General features: G+C 37.1%; 1 long non-coding RNA gene across 1 annotated transcript in view; it reads left to right on the top strand.

The window, feature by feature from the left end:
* LOC134415377 (uncharacterized) overlaps positions 1–22,615 on the top strand; it is a 40,861-nt gene that overhangs the window by 12,409 nt on the left and 5,837 nt on the right. The window contains exon 2 of the long non-coding RNA XR_010027044.1: positions 20,484–20,530. This is a non-coding gene — a long non-coding RNA (uncharacterized LOC134415377). The remainder of the gene's footprint in view (positions 1–20,483; positions 20,531–22,615) is intronic.

Genomic DNA, 22,615 nt, shown 5'->3' with positions numbered 1-22,615 from the left:
CTGTAAAGCAAAAGCAACAAACCTGAAAACAGCAAGCCACCAAAACATGTGAACAGTATAAAATCTATACCTAGTCTGAAAAGTGTGTTTAATATCAAAATAATGAAACACAACTTTATGACTCTGCTGCTTAAGGACTCTCGTTTGGGAGGTGCTGAGCACTCTTAACTTAAGACACATAATATTTTATAATGAGGAGCTGTGCAAGGCAGAAAGAAAGACATTTCAATATGCCATCAGGTTTCATTAATCAAAATGACAGTGCTTGAGGGCATATATCCTATATACCAATTTATATGAAAGTTATTAAAGTCCATAAGTTCCTCAACACCTTCAGTGTCTGAGCAGATTCATTATTATTATTTTGTTCTGTATAACAAGGCTGTTTCACTAGAAAGTCATTAGCTGCTGTGTTTAGTGTAAAATTTGGAAATCTAAATAAATGATGGGAAGGATACCTATTGATCTCAATTGGATTTTATAAGCATGTGAGTAAGAAGATTATGCATAATGCATACCAATAATGTATGTTAAGTTTAAAGGAATAGTTCCTTCTCAATATGTGGGAAAATGTATTAGGATTTCCAATAATGTATTTTCTAGAGAGAAAATTTGCACATGTAAATGCATGCATATACACACAGACCACACACACACACTTGGAAGATGTTGTTAATATTGAGATGTGAGCTTGCACATCATTCACACCATTCATATATTTCTACCAACATTCACATGTAGATGTATCTACATTTACTATCTCTAAATTACACACAGGCTACTTGTTTATCCATGGAAGCAGCACCAGACTTAACCAGTGATCCTTCTTTTATAAACACTTGCAAGGACCAGTTTCCCTTACGGCTTCTTCACAAATAGTTCAGCAGTCACTCCGGTTCATAAGCATTTTTAAGCACCATAGTTTACAAGACATTTTTGTGAGGCTAACAGACAAAATTAGAGAGGATACATGCTTTGAATGGGATTGGCAGCCATACAGTACTATGGCCTGTGCCTTTCTAGAATGGCTGTGCATCTGCCTTAGTTGTCTAACAAGTGGTTTAAGGCTAACAAAACAATAAGCAGTTCCAGGTCCTCTGGATTTTAATCTGCCTCATGCTCTGTCACAACTTCTGGTTTTATGTTCTAATGAACAAAAGAGAAAGGAAACAAGGGCGTCCATATATATTGCCCCATCTTACTTATTCAGCTGTGTATTTTGCATAATGAAGCAAGATCAAACAGCTTTTCTGATGGATCAGTCATTTTGATTTAATGTCTCCCATGTGGCAATGGGGAGTGTCAAAATCTGTTATATAACTTCATAAAGTTTTGTTCTTTTCATTTTGGGATCATCCCCAGTGTTTTTGTTCGGCCAGAATTAATGATTTTTTTCTTTTGCAATTATATATTTTGGGCCTTACAACTTCCATATTCCACAGTGAGAATTTATTTTGTTGGGTACCAACAGTGTCAAAATACCCCAAAAACTTAATTTTCCAAATTAAAAAAGATAACCCATAAAAATATTAAACATCTATTTTTATATTTTTCCTCTATTTATATTTTGAAGAGGTATTTTATTTTTGTTGTTATTTTTGCAGCAAAGTACGTCTAAAACACTGAATTTATCCATAACTCCAAAAGCCCAAATTTGAATCACAGCATAATAGCACAGCATAATAAGGCCTCTTTAAACATTTTAGAATGGCTGGAAATATCACCTGCCAAAAGCACATGGAACACCTCTTAAACAGATGCAGATCAGTGTGCTACAAAGGACACTGAATTCAAGTGCCCTTTAAAACAGTTATCCACCTTTAAATACAAGCTGACATGAAAGCCAAAAGACATTCATGAGACTGAAACGCCACAGCTTGGACTTCCTCAAACTGTGAGCTGAAGCAAAAGCTGGACTGTAAAAAGTCATGAGCTGAGCTCCCATTGACCTTTGCTCTGCCTTCCTAACTGTGAAGAGTGCAGTGCTTCAGGACTGCAGATAACTATAGTCATGCTGCAAGAAGAGATATTCCAGATTCAGGATACCTGCTAATGTGCATGTAAGTACCAGAGAGGGGAAAAATAAAATCCTCAAAGGTTACATATTTCTATTGGATAATTAAGCAAAATAAAGTGGTTTAGGAATACCACTTCTTTTTGATAACAGAATTTTAAATTCTTTTTTTTTTTCAAACTCCATACTAGTTCCTTTTTTACAGTGGATATTCTCCTGTGTTGGTTTCACAGAAATATTACAGAAGGCTGAAGGATGAAAAACTACCCTCATTTTTGTAGTCCAGGTTCTTTTCTGTAGGTTGAAAGCAGTCATTTTTCCAGAACTTATATTAGACTAGCATGCTCCCTTTCAAACCCCTTCTCCTTTTCATTCCTTCCTTCTTTGCCCTGTTCTAGACACCAGTTGCAAGAAATTTCTGTATGGCCTCCCCAGGCTGTGGAGTTATTGTATTTGCTGAGTTTCAGCAGCAACAGCAGAAGCAAATCTGTTACCATGATCTCAAGGGAACTACCTAAGTTATGTCTTGAACTTACAACATAACTAAAGATTTACAGAAAATCCAGGAAAAAATATCAAATCTTACTTTCTCCTAGCTTTATTGCTGATCTTACCAGGTGCAAGATGGAGTCTCATAGATGTATGTAAACTTTTGTTGTGTATGTGAGAGACTTTTACAACTTAAAGTTTACCAATTCCTGTGATCTCTGCAAACAACAGGCAATTATCTGGTGGCATTTTGATTAATAATTTACTTTTTTTTTTTTTTTAAACAACTGTTTCTCACAGCTCAGATTGTTGAGAACTGCACCAAACTCTTCCTATAACTGTCGGTTTCCAGCTGTTGAGATTTGCACTCTTCCCACACCTGTGAATCTCTGCAAAGCACTTGTAAGCAAGGTGTGGGACCAGGAGGCCTTCAAGTCTTTCTACTGAAGAAAGACAGCAGAAAGGATAGCTGGTAAAATGATTAAGTCAAAAGAGAAAAACTTTCTTGCCTTCAACAGGTAAGAAATACGAGTCAGAGAACAAGGGAACCAAATGCTTCTCAGGAGAGTCACAGAAGGGTTCGATTTCTCCCACTGACATGAAATGAAGGTAGGAGAGAATGTCAGAGTGGGAAATAGGTGATTAGCATTTCAGAAGAGCTAGAAAGCAAGAATCCAACTGGAAGGGACACGAGCCACAAATATGATCATTACATTCGTTTTTCAAGGACAAAGAAGAAATGTTGTGAGGTACTTCAGGGAATACACAAAAGAGAAAATACAGGTAACAAGTTGTAACTGGGAGAGAGGGAGAGATGTTTTCTCTACCAGTGGGCTTTCAGTTTTCACCTAGGTGTGGATTTAGAGAGTAAGGGGGTGTTGTCAAGGCTGGGGACAGTTCTTTATTTTGTAAGCAGGAAAGTCCTGAAATGCTAAGATTTGAATTGTGGAATGATACTAAGTGTGTATTTCTGAAAAAGAATCCATTAATTATATGTATCTCATGTCAGAATATCAGTGAAACTGGGTTTACTCCCGTACCAAATTAACAGAGGGAGATCTTTTTTGTCCTTTTTATCAGAAGGCAGAGCTTTTAAAACCTACAAGGAATCCAGACTGTTGCCTATACCTTTTCTGTAAAAATACTGTGAAGAGAAGATGGAGATATTCTCTTTTCTGTCCTTCCCCAGTGCTACACCTTCCATAAATTATCTCACTATATTTGTGAAAGGCTTTCTTCAAGGTTAGAGGGGGAAGAGCTGAAGCAACTATAGGTGAAGGTAAAGTCAGTACTCAAAGGGAGTGATAACAGTGTCTGCTTTTAACATTCCTCAGCATCCTCTCCTTCCTTGAACTGAGGCCCCCAGTACTTATTAGAGCAAAGATGTTCTCTTCCTGTAAGCTACATGTAAGAGTTTGATTGCTTCACCATATTGAAGGCAAAATACATACTTTGAAGAAAGCACAGTTCATATTTTAAGGTATTTCACCACTCAAGTCCACAGCTGGCCAATACCAAAAGAACAATCAAGAGACTAAGGACTGTCAACGAAGAACAGTTCTCTACATCAGAGAATCAGACACATTTACACTCAATTAACACTTTGCTTAAAAATAGACAAAGATAAGCCCTAAAGAGTGTGGTGCCCAGCAACCCCATCATTATATATACAATAGCAATGCATAGCAGCAGTTATCATCATGCCTTACCACTCCATTTGCTATAACAACAAAAACATCCACTATCAATTCCTTATCATGTTTGGATATATTTGGAGATATTATCATAAAGCTGTCTCTGTGATATGGTCAAAGAGATGATAATCTAGTTTGTTTTAAAAGTGAAATTTATATAATCTTATTCTTTTCTACTTAAATTCCTTACTAAGTGCTGATCAAGCACAAGCCTCTGTCATGTATGAGTGGGAAAGATGGGTTTATGTCACTTTCACTGTTCTTGAGGTTCAGCAGAAACTATTTTGACTGTTGTAGAAGTTAGCTCTGCTTCAAAATTACACAGGTCTGTGCATAGAGCCAGACACAGGAATCAGTGGAGTGCAGAAATGCCATGGACTATCACCTCTTCAGGGTGAGCCCACTTCTTTTTTTTATGGCTGGAAATCAGTTGGTACATAGTTTTTCATTCCTTTTCTATCCCCATGACATGGGGATTTAGGCACACAAGAGAATTCAAACCTGCATAGATCAGCTAATCCAGCAGCTGTTTTGCAGCACCTGAGTAGTGCAAACCAGAGAGAATTAGGCTGAGAAGAAAACTTGTATTATAGCAGGTCACAATTCAGTAAGACATTCATCCTCACCTCAAATATTTCCATCTGCAAAGCAGTATCTGGAGAAGGCATACAGCATTTACAGAGCACTCAACAAAAGAGTAAACTCTTTGTCATTTTCCATGGCAGCTTTCTAATGAAGGAAAGCACTTGTAGAACAGCACTAATAACTTTCCTTTTACAGAAGTACAGTTCACTTGAGATGGTTCCCACATGGAGAAGAAATGCCTCAGATTTTTTTTAGCATTTACTTGGCAGTTGGGACCTATTTATTACTTCATATACTTGGATGTAATGGCAGTTAACACACAGTTATGAAGGGGAAGTGATGTAGGATTCTAAAAGATACAAATTGCAGTACATATTAAACTTTAATTTGCTGCCAATCTCAAGTCCTTCAGCTTTTTTAGGGCTGAAGGGCTCTTCCAATAGTGGTGGACATAAGCTATATTAGCTGTTGGTCAAACCCAGTACTGCTAGATAGCTCACTGGGGGAGTAATATCAATGTATTCTCTTCTCTTTGCACTTTCCTGTGGAGAGGACATGCCTAAATTATTGCAATTTTTGTGAAAGTCCGCACATACAATACCTGGCTTCCATGGCCAGTGTAGAGTTAGGTGATTTTCAACATTTTCTTTCGTAGCAATATGTTCTCTAAATCCTACTAGTTTTACTGATTACAGTGAAAGTAGTGGAAAATATGACAACAAATTATAAGATTTGGTGCATGATAAATTCAACTGAATTTATATGCAAAATGCTATATGAGAAAAATATATCTACATGCAAATGTCTCTCCTTGTGCTAGGCACATGATCTCCAGTCAGGAAAAACTTAGCAAAAGCAGTCCTTAGAGATGGAAAAGCCATTCCCAGCTCCAGGCACAAAGACACCACTCTAGACTGTGCTGATTAGATAACTGCTATCACACCAGTTTAGATACCCTTACTGAGATTCAGTTGCCTAAATTTAACATGCCTGCTTACAAAATCTGAGATGCCATAGTCCCCTGGATGCCCATCTAGAGAAGCAGTCTCCTGCAGGCCCTGTGGCATCTGTCAAACATGCCACAGATGTCTTGGGCATCCCCGAGCACATCAAATTAAAATGCTATAAATAGAAGATTATCTTTGGCTTCATCCCTTTAAAAGTTTGGGGTGATTAATTAAAGATTAAAGAGATACTTCCCTCTCGTGATGTTGAGAGCAATTTTCTTTTTTTCTTTCAAGGAAGCCAGGTCAATCAAATGCCTTCTATTTGGTCCATAGTCCAGTGGTAGCAATTCACATCCTGCCTGAGCAGAGCTGAGCACTTGCATTTAACTGCAGAAGTTCCCTAGCCATCACTATAATTTTTCCAGGGGTAATATGAATCAGCAGGCTGTGGAGTTACTGACTTATTTAATCACAGCCACTGACTAGAAAACATTTAATCAGGCAGTGGAAAACATTAATTAAGCAGGAGAAGCTGACAGCTCCTATTCCCTGAGTCCTCTGAAGCCTGGCAGTTTAGAAACACTGTTAGACTCAGACCCTTTCAGCCAAAGGATGGAACTGAAACCACATTTCTCAGCACTGATAAGTGCATTGCCTACTGTGGAATTCAAAATTAAACCTCTGCTCTCTCTCAGCCTTAAGACCAAGTTTCTGTAGATATGCTGAAAAATAAAATTTGTGATTCTAGAACAACTTTGAAATCATAAGTTTAAATCCATAGGAATGTTATATACTGCAGTTAGTTGAGTAAGGAGTCAGAAAATCTGTGCTTTACAGTTAAGCAGGTAAAGAGGCATTTGGGTATATAAATTCCTCTTTAATCTCCCTTAGCCCCATTCTTAAGTAACTGAATAATTTGTCAGGAAGGTAATTATCGTTGATTTAAAATCTTAAAAATCTTTTAACCTCAAGTTAGAAGTTATGAATTATCATGTTTTGTGTATAAATCTGTTGTGAATTAACATTTGATTTTTCTGTCTTGTACCTTAAATCATTATACTGCCTAAGGAAAAAGAAACATTAAACACAAAAACAAAAGCAAGCATATTATTACTTGATTATTTAGTACTGAAGTATAAAACTGTCAAAAAATTTCACTGAAGTCAGCTATGAAGTCAGCTAATCACCACAGAAATAAATATAGATTGGAAATACAAGGGAATCTGGAAAATAACTATGGCAATTTTTAGATAATGGCATCCTTCCACTCCTTGAATGATGATACAATAACCTTCAAGTTGGGAACTTACAAGGAACTTGGACTGAGTTCCTTGCAGCACGTGTAATCTCGAAAAAGGACAGTTCACAGAAACACGGATCTGAAATTTTTCTTTTGTCTTTTAGTATTACCTGCTGGAAAATGGTATAATGATTTCTTTCTCTTTTTAATTACATTTTTCTTGCCTCTCCCTTTAGAATATTTGTAGTTTTTCTGAAAGATAACAGCAATTAGGAATACAGTGGCAGTCTAATAGTGATAAAGCACATGAAGTCGAATAGTTGCCTTTGTGTTCATTTATGCTACTGAAGGGTTTCTCAGTGTTCAAACAATACACATATTTAGTGAATTATTTAACTTTTACATATTTAAACAATAAACATTCTGTGCTCAAGGGAAAAAACAAGGATACAGTCTGAACCGTACTGTACTCAGGTTCAAATGATGAGCATCTTTCAGAACGAGAAAAAAATGGCCTCAGGCAAGAATGGATTAATTTTTATCTTAATCTGGTTTATAGAAAAGCATTTCCTCCTCTTTGATGTGGTATATGCTAAGTGAAAACATCATGCTCTACCCATCAGAATCATGCAAGTGGTCACTCTTTCTTTTGCACTGATGTTGCAAAAGGAGATAGCCTGCATGGCTGGAAGGTATCCATGATATTAAACAGTTCATGGGGCTGCGAAGTGCTGAGAGCAATCATGCAGAGCAACAGGCCACAGGAATGCAAATCATCCACAAAGCCAAAAGTGGAGCTAGCAGGTGGCCTCTCCTATTCATCTGATGTCAACACACTGTTCAGATCAAGCCCTTTTAACATCTGGGTAGGCCCACTATTGCTTTTAATTAAATTTAATACAGCCATTCAATGTTCTCGCATCCATGAAAACCACGCAGTAAAAAGCATATCTTCTGCACACTGAGGGTCACTCTAGCTGTATAAATAAATAGTACCATTTAACTTAGATTGTAAGGTCGTTTAAATTTCATATACTTTCCATATACTGCTCAGTTAGAGCCTCTTTGACATTTCAGTCACTGACCATACTTCCATGGAAAATGTTCCTGCTCCTTCAGAGGATTTAGAAGGGGGAAAAAAAGCCTTGTAATTAACTTTTTCTACCTTTGAAACATTTCCACTGTAAAAGATTTTGAACAGAAACATTTGTTCTCAAAATTAGTTTACAGAGAGAATTTAACTGTGTTAACATATAAGCCATGGAAACTGTCATAATATCTAATTAAATTATTACTGACGTTCAATCAGTAGCAAAAAAACATCTGTAACTGTAATTCCACTACAGAGCAAGTATAATTAAATCTATTCAGTAATGGGTAGCAAGCTATTGCAGAAGTATACTGCAATGCTTTAGAAAGCTAGAATGCTTCTAATATCTTTTACAAGTATAATAAACCTTTTTTTAAGTGGAAACATGAATATTCTTCTGAAGATCCTTTATTAGGATTTCATTTCAATGCATTTATGATTACATTAGTTCTCCTGTTTGAAACAGACTGGAAAAAATAACTGCCTTCATTCAGAGCTCAGGACAGAGAAGCTTGTGAGTGTGTTTTCGTTCTATCTCTATGGAGAGCAAACGGCAACAGTATGCTTAAATTTGATTTCAGGAGATAAGCAAAATAAAGCACACAGTGGAGTGTTTTCTTGAACAAAAACATTTTCCAGAACTGGAGCCAGAAATGTGTGACAAAGCTGAAGTGCATTATTGTAAAAAATTAGGAAAATAGATGACTTGGGAGGAAAGTAATGGGATGTGAAGCATTTAATGTAAGGTCACAAGGTCAACTGTTGGTAATGGACTGGGAGTTTTTATGTGAATGGTGGCTGCTGGGTAACTCTGTGTAAAGAGAGATGGATGTCCAGCCCCTAATGGGCAGATGTGGTCACCCCAGAACTCCATCACAGTTACCTTTTCCTCTTTCTCCAGTCAGAAAAGGCTGCATCCAACTGGAATCTCAGTCTATGATGCCCTTTTTAACCCTAACCCTAACCCTTTCTCACCGGCACTGAGGTAGACTGATGTTTGGAAAGAAGGTTTGCCTAAATTGGTCTACTTTCTAATTATGCTCATAACACGGATACCTCCTCTAAAGCTACAGTTAGTGCTGAAACAGCATTTTCTCAGGAAGAGACAACAAAAAACCAGCAACACATCAAAATTCTGTCTCAGCCACTCTTTATGTCAGAGGCTGAATTATAAGCCGTAATTTTTTTCTACTTCCTTGGGCATGCTATCCATCCATAAATTCCATTTCATTAATTCAGATGCTCAATAGCATATATTACAAATAAACAATGTCTACTTTTCATTCATTATTCTGATATAAAAGCCCATATGTCTACTAACAACCATACTACGTACAAGAAAATGGTATCTCAGTAGCACTTTCAGAGCTACCATCAGATTTCAGCTGCATAATCTCTTGTTTTGCAGAAGATTATATACCTAAAAGGCCCATTAAATGTTTTCAGAATTTATGACTATATAACATTTCCCAATGTTAAGTCTAACTCTAAGTAAAAATATGTGGTCCAAATATGTCGCTGTCACTGTGTAAATAAGAAGTTTCTTGGCCTGCTGGAATAAAAGAAGTTTAGAGAGTGCTGCTCCTACTGAGGTCACTGGAAAAACCTCCATTGGCTCCACCTGCCCCAGAGTTAGGTGTGGAGGGAATGAGATTTTCTTTCTCTTTTATGGACTATGGAGTTGAGTTGGTTTGGGCAGGGGTGGGTCGCATTGTGTTGGGTTCTGTTGGGGGTGGTTGCCTGCACTGGAGAGAGAGGAGGAGCAGAGAAAATGCTGTCCAGGGCCTTGACACTTCTGAAAAACTTCAGGGCAGGAGGCATCACACGGAGTAGAGGTCTGCCTGTTCAGCTGATGGCTCTTGAAGAAAAAAATATATGATAATAATGTGAATTACTCCATTCTCATCACCTGGCAGCTGATATTAGGCAACAATTGACAACAGATTTACCAACTACATAGTTAAGGGGCAGCTATATGAGGTTATGCAGTTCAGACACCTCGCATTGCATTAAAGTATAAACAGAAAAAGGATGCTGTAGTTAATTTTGTTAATTGCATAAAATTTCTACATTTTTACATTCTGAAAACATCTGTTTCATATATTATGAAATATTTATTTTTGGACATAAGAGAATTTAAATATATACGTAATGAAAGATTTTGTCAGATATCTATCTTTTTAACAATTTTCTTTTACCCAGATATGCTTTGTATAGTTTGCAATCTCTTCAACAAAGGCAGAAACACCATCTGAAGTAATCAAAACAAAATAAGTGTCTCTTTAAGTATAGCTTTACAAAATTTTGAAATCTCAGAAAGATAGCACAAAAAAAAAAAGTCTCCAGATTTACCCTAGTCTATAAACCAGTTTGGCAGCTATACTTATTCAAAATGTTTGTTATCTCCTGTAATGAACTGTAGTGGTTTTGAAAACAAATCATTAGAATAATTTTCATAAGCCTTAGGAGTTAATTTTAAAACCCAAATAAAATGCTTCTCCTATCAATGTATGTCTTAAGAGTCCTAAAGTCACTTAAAAAATTGGTATTTTGGAAGCCCTCGTTAGAGTTCAGATATTCCGCCTCCCCTTTTAAGAGGGTTCAGCACTTTTCTTGGGAAGATTGGTCTCTCTTGGGTACCTCAATAAAATATGTAGGCTTTCAGATTCATTATATTGAAGCCTCTTTTTATATTCATTTTAATTTGGAAGTAATCATGTTTTGGGGGTGTTATCCCTGATAAATACTTTGTGAACTGTTGTACATCTGTCAAAGCTATTTTGCAAATATGATACTCATCAGAGGAATTCTGAGGCATTCATACAGAATTCAGCTGGATTAAGTGCTGTAATGAAAATGCTGCCCAAGTGTATTTTATAGTACAGTAAGAATTCAGAATTCAGTTATACCTACAGGAATATATTCTATGTCTCATTATCTGGGAAGGCCAAAGACACACAGTGTTTTGGCAGAATGACTACAACTCTGCTAACTAAGTTAATGACTTTGAAGAGGAAATTGAGTGAAAATATTACATACAGCCTGAATTGCTTCCTCTAGTTTACCAAAAAATGGCAATTACTTGATAGAAATGTGAACAAGAGGTTGGTATCTTTGCTGTCTCTGTACAAGCTTTTCCACTACAGCTAAATGATTGGAAATGTAGCTGAAGAAAAATAAGAAAAAGAATATGATAGTCAGGGATAGCACTCTGTAAGAGCTATGCTAAGATCCTCCTGCACTGCAAACAAGAAAGAAGGGAAAAAAGAGAGAAATTGCTAGACAGAAGGATGGGTTGCCTCACTATTTCATTCTGAATATGTTTTGAGAAGTAGCAATCTCAAATTTTTACTGTGTTTGATTGGCACTGAATAAGAATAATAAGTAACATTTCTGTTTGTAGTAAGCAAAGTAGCATTTCTTGCCATTTACATCATTCACTCCTAAGCAGAATTCATTGATAGTCCCTCCCCCTTTTAGCTGCAATGAGTTCAGTTTTATTGGTTCATTGACTACTTGAAGACTTCATATTCAAACAAATTCAATTTTACCATCAGTTTGAACTAAATTTTGTTGTTTTATTTAGATGTTAGATTTATGACCCATTTAGGACAGTTTTTTAATTACCTTTTTTATTATCTTTATTCTTACATTATAATTCTGCAAAATATTTTTTCATCAAAATAACGTTACAGTTAATATTAAGTATATTGCTGCTGTGCACATAAAGAGCAACATCTGATGGAGAATTTAATTCCTGTTAAATAGTATTATCATTTTATTTATAATTTTGCACCTCTTAATCTTTAGCAGCTTTACTATTCATAGCTTACTGACCCATCCTTTTGTCTTTATTAAGAGCAAACGAACACATTCCTTTCTTATCTTTCTGGCATCTTGATACAGTGAAACATTTTAAACTTTTAAAAGTTTTACAATGTGTTATATGATAGTTCCCACATAGAATTGCCCACGTCTTATCTTTAAAACAGTTTAGAAAACTCTGTATATTTAGCAGATACCCAAAATGAACTTACAGACAAGCTCAGAATAGATCTCCTACAGATTCCTTAGTTTGTGGTTTTCAATAATACAGGGCAAGGATTTTAGGGGGAGTAGGTATTTACTAGATCAATGGAGTTAGAGATAACAGATACACTTACAAACACAGAATGTGGCTGATCTGAAATGCAGGCAGCAAACTTCAAATTATTTGCAGACTGATTTTAATTCTTCTGAATTAATTATGTTGTTCAGACTATTGAATAAAGGAGGATGTCAGCAACAGGAAAACTTACCAAGTTTGTAGTCCTTAAAGAGCCAAAAGACACATATTAGGGAACCCTGTTCTCTGAAGGATTGTAGTTCAGAGTTAAGGGTTTTTTGAGTGTATTTGAAATTCTTTTCTATATATTACAGTGAACAACTTCTGTCCTAAGATTCCTCCAACACCTCCTTGCTGAAAGCAAGCCAATGGTTATGTCAGGCAGGTAGTTAAAGAAACCTTTCTAATATATTCAGGAGACCAAAATATCAGGTATACAGGGGAAAAAGAAGTTTGGAAAGAAGTACAAGTGAATACAGAGATAAGTTGTTCTCCAGTTGATCCTCTGCACACAACAACCTGTGCAATTCAAACTGCACTCCACTGTAATGTACACTTGGTGTGAGTGATATTCTCTTGCTTGGTTATATTCTGAGAAGAGCATGTTGATGTGGCTTAACTACATCTGATTTGCAGGTGCCAGTTCTGGGAAATGGAATTCATGACACTGAGTCAAGATTCTGCACTCCCTATAGAATAAATTGAGGAAAAGGGATTTCTTGGGAATGTATGGATAACGTTAGCCTACATGAGTATGAGGGACAGCCAAAGGATAGTGCTCAGACTTCTGACCCTCATCCATACTTCACCTGCTTTTTAATATGGATTCTGATGTTGAAACTGCTGTTCTAAAACATTCCTCTTTTTTTTGGATGCAAATGTTTGGTCTGTTCTTCAGATAAGAGGTGACAGTAGTACTGCCGCCGTTCAGTCCTATTCTGATGTCTGTAGTATGCAGCCAAGGTCCCACTTTAACTTCAGGTGATTTGGATCCTTATCTTCAGAAAATGAAACCCTTTAGTGACTGTTTTGCTGAAGGTGCACCACTGGACTGCCAAGAACACAAATTGGGAAACCTAAGGGAATTATGTTTCTCAAATAAGGGTAGAGAGACACTGGAATATATTATGTAGAGAAGCTGTGAATGTCCCATCCCTGGAAGTGTTCAAGACCAGGTTGGATGAGAATTTGAGCAACCCAGATGTCCTTGCCCACAGCAGGGGGTTTAGAAGTAGATTATTTTTAAGGTTCTCTCCAATCCAAACAATTCTATGACTGTACAAGTGCTGTGTATATAAGAACAAGAATATGCTTGCATTTTTTTATCTATATGGTTTACATGCATAGAAAGAATAAAGAATATAATCCTGATAGAAGAGACTAAAACAGATAATTTGTCATTGGTTTATGCTGATAGATTTGGCTAGAGAAATATTTTTTCAATCAGTGTTCTGATGCTAATTATTTCTTCATTGAACTTTACAAATATAACCATCCTAATTTCTGCTTCATGAAGAGCTGTGTTTAATAGATTACAAGAATCACTGAGTACGCTGCACTTAATTCTATTGACGTGACTAAAACTGGAAAATGTGCGTTCCTGTCAAACAAATTTCTATTAATTTTCAGATTATGAATATCTTTTGGCTTGTGACTGTCTATGCTAATTTTATGGATAACAGTTTTTTTAATTAAGGTTCTGTAGTGATTCAAATAAAAATGAGTAACTACATCAATTTGCAATACATTAAGATAAAAATATCTATAGTGTTCAGAAACAAACTCGGCAATAAATTGTTATGCTTTGACTGAACAATTCAGTGTTTGGCTTCAAGATCTTCTTAGCACTTCTCTCATCCAGGCTCCTACGAAGTGCTCAAAATATGCAGAATGATATATGGTGTTCTGTTTAATCACTGAGCTTATGAATTGATGGGAGTTTTCTAGATGGGAAAAGGGGCACTGAAGTGTATTTTTATGGTCTACACTTTTTTACTCATGTTTAAGCAAACACAGACAAGCCCAGCATTGTATATTCTCTTAGTGAAAGAGCATTATAATCAAGCTGATATTCTTCTCATGTATATAAGCATGGGTGCTTTTTTTTCCTGTTTTGGAGTCTTATTGACTAACATAACCCATCTGTGACAGCTGCTGTTGATAAAAGCTTTTTAAAAGCTGCTCTACTTGAAAACATCATGTGCTGTTTTAGGGATCCTTTTCTTTCTTTCACAATACTAAAAATTATTAGAAATGATTGATTGGCTTTTTATATCTAAGTGATTAGGTTCATTATCCATGGAAGGCAATTCTTGTAAGAAGGAGCAATCAAACAGGATTTTTTTCAGCAGTTTATATTTATATTTAATTTACATTAGACAACTAATAGTTAATTAAAAAAATAACAATTCAAGAAAACTTTGTAAAGCAAAGTAATAAAAGATTACATGTTTGGAAACAGAGAAAAATGCACATTATGATTAAGCATTGTAAAAAAAATTGTAAAAAAATCTGGTTATGTTTTATACCAATGCAAACTATACAGAATTTTCTATATTTATGTTTTATTAAACCATAAATAAAAATCACATATTTAAAAATTTTTACTGAAAGGGTGGAAATGTCATTTGGTCAGGAAATTCCTAAATTACGACTATCTAAATAAACTATTAGATTACTATTCTTTTATGTATGAAGGACGTCTGGGTTTTTCATTTTAAGGGAAATTTAATAAATAAATAAATAAAAAAGATAAAAGAGAAACATGATATAACAGCCCTTTGATCTCCCACTAAACCAGACAAAGTTTCTTCCACTTGAACAAATGAAGTAACTTGATATCACGCTTGGATGGGTCTTCTCTTTGTTGATTATCACTGAAGGGATAGGTCACATTGCTAGCATTTGCTGATAGCAGCGTGATAGCGGGGACAAGTGTTGGGCTCTGGATGGAGAGGAGTTGCCTTTGGTGAGGAGGGACTGCCTGCTGTGGTTGTGCCCTTCTGGTCCTCCTGAGCCACCTTGATGTTGGCCTCTCCACCAATCAGTCTGAAAATATGATTACTGAATATGATTACTGAATGAGTTTTGCTATAAATACCCTTACTTTTTTCTTCCAGGAAGAATCTTTGTCTGGAGGGACTTGCATACCCCATTGTGTGCTTTTCTGGTCGGGGAAGTAGCTAATTGGGCTACTGAATGCTGAGAAACATCAGAGTGGCTACAATGCATAGGCAGATTTGGAAGAGCAATGAATTCAGTACATCAGAGAAAAATAGATCAGCACAGTAATTTTAGCATGTCACAAATGAAAATTTTAGGTGCATATATGTATTGCACATAATTTGGGGACACTAGATTGAGCGTTATACAGTATGGATGCAGCCAAGTTATCAGGTGTCAGAGCTAGAGGGTGGCTCCTGGCCCTTTTGGATCACTGATTGTTTGTCACAAGCATAGCATGAAGCTATCAAATGCATGATGATTTGTGAGGCATATGCTAAGGACTCACAGGATGGGTGTCAGCCACCTGAGCTCTGCCAGCAGTACTGGAGCCCTGTCGATTAAGGGACACTAGAGTGGAGCTTTCATCCAACCAGCTGATGTTCCTTCAGGTGGCTGTAGCAACAGCAAACAAAGCTGCAGTTACAGGGCAGATTGCAATTTCTGATGCGTTCACTTAAATCTCAGTCAGATTTGGACACATTATCAGTGAAAGGGTACTCACCTAGATCAGCAGCTGCCAATATTTCAGCAACTGGGCTGGCAGACACTCCTGCTACTGTGAAGGCATGGGCTCTCCCCAGAGAACTGTGTTCTTTAATGTGGCAAAAGTACTGCTTGGAAAGCAAAGCATTGTTGTCCTTAACTTTCAGGGAACTACTGAAGGGGCTTACCTGATAACTTCAAATAAATGCACACATGCCCCTTGCAAACTTCTGAATCGGAGGTTGGCTGTTGACTTGAAATATGTTGGATAAAATAGTTCAATCTTGGCAACTGGAAATTAGATTTTATAGTGGAAAGTGCCAGGCAACTTTAAATAAACAGAGCTGCCAGCCCTGCAGGTAATAAAAAATTGTGCATATACAAATGCCCACACATGCACTTCCTCAGAAAGCTCATTTGTGCCCACGTATCTGCTCGTGGGTAGGCTCAGCAGAGATGGCCAGAGGCAGATGGGAAAAGAGTTACAGGAGCAAGAATAAACAATCTGGAGTCAGCCACCTCTGCAGATGTTGCTTGTAGCTTGTGGCTGTGCAGCATGTGTGAGTGACAAACCCGAGTGCTGTGAGTACTTAGAATGTCCTCCAGGTCATATATGTGTGCAGACATGACCAAAGGACAGCAGCAAAGCTGGACATAGTTCTGCTAATAATGAGGGTGGCACCATTCCTTTCTCCTCAGCACTAAATCAACCCCTCTGCACATTCCTGACTGAGCAAATAGCTGTCAAACAGGACAAGGTCCTCACAAAGACAGGGGTAAAGAGGCACACAGACTATTTCATTGCACATCTTGACATCATTCCCATTAGGCTAGCTGCCATTAAGAGTGGATAGAAATGTGAACTGTACTTCTGGAAGGGTGGGTGGCCTATTTAATGCCTAGACTAGTATGTGGTTATTAATGTACCCTCTCAAAACAGAGGAAAACCACTAAAGCTGCGTGTTGAGGGAGTTTAGGGGAACTCCCATAGACTGACAGCTTCAGGGAATGCTCTCTAATAAACACAGGTCCCTAAGAAACAAACCAAATGGTAATATATTATGAAAATTAAACCCACATTATTAAAGGAAGGACTTTATGAAAGTACTTGGACTATTTTTCAGGTTTCTTGGCTCACACTTTCCTCCCTGCTGTTCCAGACTTTCCCACAAGCATTGTCACAGCTATAGGATTCGACAGCCCTTCATCTACTCTTGAGATTCTTACAACTTTTTTTCCCCCATTAAAAACGGCACATAGAGCTCTTTACTAGTGCCAGTTTTGTTTTCTTTTAATTTAAAAAAGTAGCTTATAATGGGAAAACTTCTTTCTTGAAATGGGAAGTAATAGTAAAAACACACTAACACGGAAAGAGAAAATACCAAAAATATTCTTTTTCTATTTTGCATAATTTCTTTTCCTGGCTTGCACTTATATTGCTTATTTCATTTCTCTTTTTGCAGTGATGGTCTCACCTTTCTCTCCATGATGGTTTTCAATGCCATCACTGATAGCTATGAGAGGGGAAAGAAAGGAGAAAATAAAAATCAAATTTGAGCAGTAGTCAGATTCATGGCTCAGAAAACAATTGTCCTCTGCTTTAGGCAGTGGGGGATTAAGAAGTAGCTCAGTACTTGTTTGGGCTGTCTGAGAAATGTGTAGGTTCTATAGGTTGGAACCAATAATCCATTTACTAGTACTTAACTTCTACTCTATCCCAGTTGCTCTGAAATAGCTAAGCAACAAATAGTATGGGGATAAAATTTTAAACTTCTTATAATTATAATTGTAAATAGTGTGAGATATTGTTCTAATACTCTGTTACTTTGATAAAAGGGCAAAAAAAGGAAAAATATTATCATGCTATAAGCAGTTAAATCTGTTGCAATTGGTACTGCATTTTAATATCAGAGGTCATAGTCAAAAAGAAGTATTTGCACATATTGTGCTCTAATTATGGAACAGCATGTCTTTGTTTTTCATCTTCTAGCATCATGACACAGTTAACTTTTTTGTCCCTTTGTAAAATAAACTATAGACAAGCAATGCTGGTCTCCTGAAGACATCTAAAACAGCAGCAAGCATCTAAACAATACTCAGGACATTGTTCTCATAAGAGTAACAGCTGTTGTCAGGTCATATCTATCCAGAAAAGAGTGAAGACAGTATATTCAAAGAGATCATGTCCAAACATGAAGTCTAACTATGTATGAATAAATGTGTTAACACTTTGACAAAATTAAAAGTGCTAGAACATCTTAACAGTAGTTCACAGTGGTAAGAAGGTGTGGGGTTTTTTTTTTCTTGAAAAGTTCCATTTCAGTCACCTAAAACTATACATAAATCCTGCTGAATATATACAATAGTTTCATTTGGTTTTCCTCAAGACAAATTTTTCACAAAATATCTGGTGTGAAGAACCTTTCTCTATTCTTTTTATCCAGTGGTTTAGGGGTTAAAGCACTAATCTAGGCAGTAGTCAATGAATTTTCTGGGTTGAAGGATTTTAACCCTTACCTTTAAAGAAGGGCTAGAAAATTAGAAACCTTGTGGCTGCAAGTGGGTAAAACCATCCTCTTCTGTTGAAGTATTGCTGTTTTATACACTGGGTCAGGGACTGAAACCCAAGGAACAAATAGTTGTGTGAATAACTTAACTAGAACCAGAATTCTTGTTACTGAGTCAAGAACATAAATCAGCCCTGTCCTGTGCATTTCTGGGCCTGGCTCCTCAGCTTCCTCCCTCTCGCAGCCTGGTTACAAGACCAATATTGACATTGTCCTGCGGAAACAAAACTCATTAGTTTAGACTTGATTGCTCATTTGTATTCATTGTGATCATGCCTTATCTTCCAAATTGGAAACCACTGGTCCAAGGTTTACAGCATTCATCTGGAGGAGGATAACCAAAAGTTGAATTTCCCTGCTGGTAGAAGACAGGATGGTGCAGGACGCTCAACCCCAGCTTGCTTGGTGGTAGCTTTTCCCAGGAACATGGGAATATGTTCCTTACTTCTTAACCACTGAAAGTTCTCCTGTTGGTAACTTGCACCTTCCATACTGTGGTTTCTGCCTGATATTTCTTGACCAGTCCTTGACTGACCAAGAAATCAAATTTTTTCTTCCTCTCTTTATTTCAGATCCTCTCACCAGGCACACTTCTTGAAGTTTAGCACTACTCATTCATGCTTCCCAGATAAATAACATCTTCAAGACCTTAGATACTTCACTCTGCTTTCCTTTCTTATTTGAAATATATCTTTTTCTGAAGTGTGAGGCACAAAACTGGGCACAGCAAGACTTGATCTGAATGGGATTATTTAATGAGCCCTTCAATCTGTTAATCTTGGAAAGACCTTCCTTCATATTCAGAGACTCCTGAAAAATCCTTGCTGTTCATGACTCAACATGAGTTGAGTCCCTCTTAGAGATGTTTCAGAACCTTCTCCCCATTCCTGCCACAGCTCCCAGCAAATGCTGAGGGGGCTAATGATTAATTAAACCCAGCTGGCTTTTTCTTACATCTGATAATTCATCCTGCCGCAACAACCGTGGAATTAAAACAAAATAAAACAGTCATTAAGAACCGGGGTTGTCCTATGGTAATGGTCACTAAGAAGTAAGCAGCCCTTAAGCCAGTGACTAATCCAGCCAGTTTTTAGACCTTTCCCTCAGCATCAAATTTCTGTATTAGCTCAACTTAATGTATCCAGGAAATCATCACCCAAATATTTAGGGTGTGAGTAGCAGGCTGTGCAAATAATTGCTTTTTCTATATGACCACAGAACCAGAATATACAATGCAATTCTTATTTGCTCTCTCACTAATCAAAGTAACATTTACTAATTGTTTCTGAGATGTTTTAGGAGTTTAAACAGGAGTTCACAAAGAGTGGCAGTGAGAGCCATCACACTGCATTCAACTGGAAAAGGCTTGAAACACTTCAAACGATAAGACAAAGGGCTTGAGTAGGACATCTTTTAATCAAATATCCAAGGTAACATGTGCATCTTACCTATGGTTGCATTGACAGTGGTAAGAGAGTGAAGAATGGCACCTTAGAGTTGCTGTGAACAAAACCATAGGATTGAAAGCACTTGGATATTTCTCATTACCAGATTTGTCTTAATTTTTCACTTGGCAGTAACAATTTAAAAAAATGCAAGTTACTTTTGCAACTATGTTATAAGTCACCTCAAATGTTATTTTAGAAAAGGAAATGAAGGGGTAAAGGTAATTGTTATGGGAAGGAAAAAAAAAATCATCCCACTTCAGTAGTTAGACAGTGTAAGCAGAGTACACATCTGAGCCTCTATTCACAGCAAAACACTGGGAAAAAAGCCTGCAAATTTATCATGACAGTATAATAAAAATTTAGACAATATAAACCACTTTAAACTGCTATAAATAGTAACTTCTACTTAAACTCACATGCGGATGAATTTTTCTTAGAATGGAGGGCAAGGGATTAAAGATGTTCTGCCAAAAAACAGGATTAAAAGATAGAGTTCAAATGTATGTTTAGGGCTGGGAAAGATGAGGGATGGTAGTGATTATTGTAGAGCTCCACCAAGCACCTTTGTCCAATTATTCAAATGCTTTCTTTTTCAGAACAGCTTGGAGGAGTCCAGAGCTGCTGGCTGGCCTATGGAGCAGATGTAAGTACTGTTGCTGGAGACTGTTAATCTTATTGTCTTTAAACTTGGTATTCTGTACAGCAAGAGAAAAATATACCACTTACTCCAACATATTGACTGCAGGTACAAGAGCTGCATAAACATATCAATACTTGGCTTCATAAGAATTTTGAAAATGTATTCTTTCACTTCATATTTTTCTTTCTCTCACCGACACCCCAAGCTTGAGATTCCTCTTTCAGAAAAAAAGGTTTGGGTTGTCCCCCTAAGGGGCCTATTTCCCAGATTGCTTCAACAGTCTAACCCTGATGTCTGTTTTCCTTGAATTCCCTACAACCCTGCATGTGACAGTTTAAATTATCTACAATATTTTGGTAAATGTGTGGGAATCTTCATAATGATTATTTTAACAAATACTTTTCATGAAGCTGATCATCTTCAAATCAAAAATATTAGATGGTGTAAGAAAACTCCATCTGAAGGTAGCTGGTTACATCAGAAGGTTCTCATGGGAAAGATTTAAATTATTACTAAGGCCAAAAAACAATAGTAGTAATAATATTAATAGGTTTTCCCTCTCCTTTTCAGTATATGTGAGAAAAACTATCGGAATTAAATGTTGGTATGCCATGCTCTAACTTTCTCATTGCTAGACAATGGTGGTCATTTGCCTACTCAAGAATCCTCAGATAGTTCCAGAATCTTGTTGCATTTTTTAAATTACATCAGCTTCAAAGTACAAAACCCACCCCAGGGGATTTCTCTTCAGCACTAGAATAATTAACACAGTGGTAGCTGTACCACTAGAGCAGTTATTATCAACATAATGAGTCAGCCCAGTGTTTGCTTTAACAAACAAAAGGTTTGGGTCAATATAAAATGATTAGCTAGGCCCTTTTATTTAAGTCTTTTCACTTAGTTAAATCTTTAAATTAAAATCTTTTCAAATGCAGAAATAAGCTTTAGCTTTAAAAGTCCCAAAACAAAAAGATTTTCCGCTTTTGTCTCTATGCTCTGAATTCATTGACATTTGCTTGTGGTTTCAGTCCTCATCAAACTCCTGTTCTGTATAAGTTTACAAGGTCAAAACGTTTCAGCAGATGTACTTAAACACAGTGAGTAAGTCAAATTTGTCTTCTTTTTGATAACCTAAGCAGATTGAGGGGGTTTAGACATTTTCCCCAGCTCTCAAATCATGCTGCAGCCTCTCCAGTTTCTCAACATCCTATGCAAAATGCAAAATGATGTCTATGATGTTTTTTTAGTATCCATCTCATGGATGAAGTTGAAAGTTAAAAATCTGCTCCCTGTCAGGAGAACAGGATAGGAAAAAAATAATGGGGAAAACTGAAAGTATCAAAAGAGACTAGAAACATAGTGGAACTACTGTTCCTTTTCAGCTGAGGATGAGCCTAGATGGCAGGAAGATTATGGCTGTGTCAGTGGACAGAGAAGCAAGTTTTCTGTGAACAAGTTCAGAGCATTCTGCACATGTCCTTGAAGGCAGTATGAATACTTGTATCTTTTAAACATCACTAATACAGCACTGATTTCAGAAGGGAGGGTGCCTCCTTTTCAGAAGCAAACTGATACTGAGCAAGGAAGAAGCAGTTTCTCCAAGGATTGTGGTGTTGTGCATCTCGGGTCTCCCTGAGGAATGAAGGTAAAGATACAGAAATGTGAAACTGGCCATTCTGTTTGATCAAACATATCTCCCTCAATCTCTACATCCCCGTGGGTTGGATTCAGCACGGAGCATGCGCTGCCTTGAGGGCTCCGTGTGTGCTTGCTGGTATTAATATAAATATGTCATGGAAACGAAGGAGATGGCCTGGAAATCAGCACAGTCTGAAGCTTCTTGCAGAGGAAGGGGGAAGGGTGTATCTTCAGGCACACACTCTTTGGACAAGCCTGCCATTAGTCCCATCTTCTGTGGCTCCTTTGGAGAGCAGCAGTGGCACAGCCCTAAAGGAAAAAGCAAAGTCTGCCACGAGAAACAGCCCAGCATTAGCATTCCAAATTTTATGTCCCAGTAGCCCCACCACATTGATCTTGCAGACAAACACCTTCCTTCTGCACAGGCAAGTGGACAAGATTCCCAACACT

This window comes from Melospiza melodia, chromosome 3, assembly GCF_035770615.1.
Source record: "Melospiza melodia melodia isolate bMelMel2 chromosome 3, bMelMel2.pri, whole genome shotgun sequence".
Lineage (NCBI taxonomy): Eukaryota > Metazoa > Chordata > Aves > Passeriformes > Passerellidae > Melospiza > Melospiza melodia.
The sequence above is the reverse complement of the archived record's forward strand: the minus strand, read 5'-3'. Positions and strand labels throughout refer to the sequence as shown.